This window comes from Poecilia formosa, unplaced genomic scaffold, assembly GCF_000485575.1.
Source record: "Poecilia formosa unplaced genomic scaffold, Poecilia_formosa-5.1.2 Scaffold40, whole genome shotgun sequence".
Classification (NCBI taxonomy): domain Eukaryota; kingdom Metazoa; phylum Chordata; class Actinopteri; order Cyprinodontiformes; family Poeciliidae; genus Poecilia; species Poecilia formosa.
The window spans coordinates 2,551,611-2,556,778 of record NW_006799979.1 but is presented as its reverse complement, the minus strand read 5'-3'; the positions used below and the strand labels follow the sequence as shown (position 1 = coordinate 2,556,778).

Below are 5,168 nucleotides of genomic sequence, written 5' to 3'. Positions count from 1 at the left end.
ACACACACACACACACACACACACACACACACACACAGATTTATCTCTGTATGTGTCCGCTTCTGACATTCAGTCTCACTTTTTGCATGACGGTCCCTGCGTCCCCCCACCTGTGCCTGGACCTTCTCCTGATTCGGCCACACACTCTCTCTCTCTCACACACACACACACACACATCCATACGCATGCTCCAATGCCCGCACGCATCCATTTTACACCAAATTGCTTCGTTTTCATGCTTAGTGTCCCAGCAAATGGATGACTTAGGCAAATTGCAAATAATTGCGCCTTGACAAGAAAGGAGACTCGGTAAGATAAAGGAAGAGTCTGGGGAGGAGTGGAAACTGAGACGGAAAGGGAGAGATGGAGCAACATAAACACAACAATTAGCCCATCAGATATTAAAATGTATGTGACCATCCAGAAAAACCGAATCTTCTCCCCTTCTGCTGAAAGACCAACAATAATGGAGGCGTAACTCAAAAGGAACATGCACTAATAAATCTGGGACAAACTTTTAAGAAATTAATTTTAGAAGTTTTTATTTTTATTTATTTATTTATTTTAAATGCTGCGTTTGCGTACATTGCAGTGTGCTGTTTTGTTTGAATTGTCAAGTGTTTTGGTCAACTCTTGTTGATTTTTAACGTGCTGCATAAATACATTTGCATTGGCATGTTGGGTAAAAGTTTGTTCAAAAAAATGTATTGAGAATTGGAAAGTTAGTTTGAAGTAGTGTTCTCCCTGAATGCATTTAGATTTTGGACGTTGGAAGAACAAACTCTGTCATGACGATTACAATGGTCAGAAACATCTCCAGGTCAGTTTGACCATTATGCAGCCAAACCTCGCAATTTCTGTTCATCCTGCTTACTTTTTTACCAAGGGAACAAGATATTTTAGGCAAAATTGACTTAACCATTAGTTTACTTGTTTTTTGAAATTGGGCAAATTAAAAAAAATAAATAAATAAAAATCTGGAAATAAATAATCATAAAAATATGAGGGATTTCATGGAGAGTGTTGGAGGTGCATCAGGAGCCAGGGAAACTTTCTATCCTTCTTCTCAACACAAAGTTCAGCATGTGTCCAGTGCAGCTAAGATTCTGCTAGAGGACTGCCTCTTGTCACAGTCCTGTTTGATGGGTGAACAGAAATGATGTCAAGTGATCATTTTTTGAAGTGGAGGGTTGTCTGGTTTGAGAGCTCGGCATCTTCTTGTCTTTGCTTTTGGCATCTGAGGTGGTCATGTTGTTGTCTTCGTGCCACTTAATCCGCCAACTAGGAAACGTAAAAAGAAAAGCTCTCGATTTACCGATCCGTCTACATTTTGACCCTTACGTTTGGTCATAAGATATGGATCGTTTTCTGTGACAATGAGTTCCTGAGATTCCTCCAAAGATTGGATGAGGAGACCCACCATGTGGGTCAAACCTGGGAATGGAGCTGTTTCTCCGATGCATCAAAGGAAGTACATCTGATCACGACGCCTGCTGGGTGGCTCTCTCCAAAGCGTCTCCTGGCAGATCCCGCTGAGAGGAGACCCTTAACGGCAGACCCAGAACTCACCGGAGAAAGACGATCCGTCTCATCTTTTTCAAGTGGAAGATTTGAAAGTGTGGCTGTGTTCTTAAGCCTCTCACCTTCTGTCGGTCATTGGGTGGTCCCACTAACACAGTCCCAGTAATTCCTGATGTGGGCAGTTGTGTTAAAACTCTTAAAGGGGTGCGGGGAGGGCGGGGGTGGGGGGATACACATTCATCCAACTTCACAAACACTGAAGAAATCCAGGTTGCATAAGGGTGTGCATCTCTCTGCATAAGTGTGTGCAATGTGTGCTAAGTGCTGCATTAGCAAATGGCATTATCATTATTTTAATGTCATGGTCATTACAGGTAATAGTCAGGTACAACACCCATTGAGAGAGGGGGTGCAAGCAGCTAAAAGAGGATATTTTACAGTGGACTGGCGCATTTGCGTGACAGACAGAAGCAGAACGTCTGAAACCGCGGCAAATTGTACGTGAGGTTTCGATATTGCAGGTTCTTTTCCCCCCCATTTATCACAGCAGAACACCAAGCCGAAGCAGCGCGCGCCCGCGCGTGCGCAAGAGCCAGAAAGTTGTTTTTCTGTGTGGTCCCGCAATCTTTTCCCGCATGCAAATGCAAGCGAGCGATTTGTGCGATGATTGCGCTGCCGGCAGCCGAAGAGCGACGGCTGCCGAATTAACGCGCGAGTCGTTGTGACGATCACCTTCGAAAAGGTCAACAGCAGTGAATTGCACTCCAATTAATTACAGCTTCTACCTGTTACAGTGGATCTACTGCTGAGAAGAGTGGAGGAAGGAAGGAAGGAAAGTTTGCCTCAGCTGCCCTTTTCTTGTGATTTCCTTTCCATCTTCGATGAAATCGTGTTGCTAGAAAGTTAAACGGCGCCTTGAGACAGATCTAACATGTAGGATGAAATCTGAGCTGCACATCTTTCCAAGTTTCTTATTGTACATGTTGGGTAACATAATTGTTTTTCTAATAAACACGGCTAAAGATTCAATTGCGGACTTAAATAAAAACGTTTAAAAGTGCGTTCAACTTTGAGCTACACATTTCATTTTCACGAGTCTGAATTCTGCGTCCTTTGATCAAACCTGCTACGGACAAATAAACATTTAAATGTGCATGAAGACACAACATAGGCAACAAAACAATCTGCTCACCAGGAACAAGCATCGGGAAACACACAAATTGCTGGAGTGTTGTCTGTCTCCTCACATTTATGGCTGGCAGACACGGGCAGACCTGGAGAGACGGGGATTCCTGCATTGGACATGTGGATGGCAAGGAATCTTTGGCCGGGACGCTCGGAATGTCTGCCTTCTCCAAAAACCTGCCCGTGTGTGTGCGTCGAGATAAAGCTCTGCCTCTGTGTCTGCATCATTGTGAAATAGTCCATGTCTGCATGCGGTTTTTGTTTGTGACAAATCGCTGGCTTTGCTGCGTTTTGGTTTCGATCAAGCTGACTGGGTTGGGTTCCTGGTACACAGAAGTCTGTCTGATCACTTGTGGCAGCGGTATTGAAGAGAAGATAAAAAAAAAATAAAATAAAAAAGATTAAATTAAGCGGCGTCACTTTTCTTAAACACAAATGCTTGCATTCTTACTAGCTGTATATTTGAGTCTGTGATAGGCGGACGACCTGTCCCAGATTCGCCCCACCTTTCAGCGATTGGCCACTACCTCCACCAAAAATCTTTCATGTACAGTGTATGTTAATATTTACAACTTTCGACACAAGATGTATCCATTCACAAATGACACAAAATAAACTCTTCCCTTCTCGTCTCAGACTGAGCTTAATTCGGATCATCCGTCTGTCGTGATTACACATCAGAAAACGAGGGAGAGCACCGCTAAGAAAACAATGAGTAATGCTTATATTGATAAACATGCAGCGAGTTTAACCGTGGAAATTACACACTGTGGAGAAGAAACTTAGCTCCCCACAAAGATATTTGTAAAATGAGTAAATAAATTCTGCCTGATTTCTTTTTTTTCTTTTTGCATAAAAATATTTTTTTTGTTGTAGTAAAGCAGTTCCTCTCTAAAAATTATTTTATGCGGCGAGATTGGCCTTTTGCCACCTGAGGGATTTGAAAGTGTGAGCCGTTTTGCTTTCTGCAAACACGCCGCTTGCAGAAAGCAGTGTGTGTCTGCTTTACTTTTCACTGCTTTTTTTTTTTTATTATTGGTATATGTGAGCATAGTTAATTAGCTGTAAGTGGAAAATCATCATAATTAACAGAAGTAACGGCTTTCGAACATCCATCTGTGTGTAATTAACTTATCTAATGTGCTTCATTTAGTGACAAAGTTCCAGAAATGGGCTTTTCAATAATATTCCAACTTATTGAACGGGTCGGGTCTGTACAGTTTGGTTGGTTGTGCAACATCTCTGGACTTGCAGAGAAATTACAATGAGAGGATGTTGCTAATCTCACGCTTTACTTTCACTGCATCTCTTTTATCGACTTTTCTGTGGCGCTATCTGGTGAGAAAACATCTTTTGACAGACAATATAGTGGTGATGCAAGACATTTAGAAACGATGGCTGCTTGGGTTGATGTGGCGGCGCAGGGGTTGAGTACAGCCCTCATAAGGGAGGCCTTCATCCTCGACGCGGCCGTCGCAGGTTTGATTCCCGGCCTGGTGACCTTTGCGTGTCTTCCCTCTCTCGTTATCTACTTTCCTGTCTGAGCACTTTCAAATAAAGGCCACAAGAGTCAAAAAAAGACATGATAACCGCTTCCATGTTTATGTATGTAAATATTGCCTTAAAATCAAATATATCTGTAATTTATTCAGACTTTATTTGGTCGCAGCTTCAAACTTGCCGTCGTTCTGAGGAACGAGGCTTTACGGATGATCCCGTTCGTTTTCACAGTCTCACCCTCACATCCTTTACAAATGCGTAGGCGTACGTGTAAGCAGACAGATATAGAAGCAATGCTTAAACACAGTCTCACACGCCCGCGCTCCGACCTTCGACCTCCAGTCAGGTTAAACGGGAGTTCACTGGGCTGTTCTGGATGGGAGGGGTCACGGCCAGACAATGGGGCCCCCGACTGTCCGGGTGCATCGGGGGTGACCTCAAAGCCCTCTGAGGGGGAAGACGACTTAATTCGGGAGCGTGACCCTGACATTCAAACTGTCTGTTGTAGACGGCTTCATCTTGTTTTCTCTGCTGAAAATATCTTCCATTTTGGAAGTATTGTCGTGAGAAAATGGAAAAATTCGATCTTCGTAAAACCTTCTGTGATGAGCCTAGCTTCGTATTTAATATTTATTGACTGACACACTGCTCTCTTTGAAATAATTTCATTGTATTTGTTCGACGAATGTCGTCATTCGCCTCCTCTATGTTGGAGGTTTTGGTAGGTGCTTTTAATTTCTTGTATTTCTTTATTTAGTTATATATTTTATGTGAAATTAAAATTTAGAATGAATCTAGCTTCACTTTATTCCCTAGTTAATGATTTGTATCCCTATTATAGTCGCATTTCTTATCACAGCATCAACGTTTGTGTGTCGTGGCAGCAGCTTTTTCATTCTTCTGGCAAAATGTTGCCCCCTGAATGACACTCTGTCCTTCCCTTGGCCCGTTTGTGTGTGTGT

At 42.8% G+C, this 5,168-nt stretch overlaps 1 protein-coding gene across 1 annotated transcript in view; it reads left to right on the top strand.

Moving 5' to 3' along the window:
• Positions 1 to 5,168, top strand: part of camkmt (calmodulin-lysine N-methyltransferase) — a 107,840-nt gene that overhangs the window by 84,340 nt on the left and 18,332 nt on the right. The gene's annotated exons all lie outside the window — the stretch shown is intronic.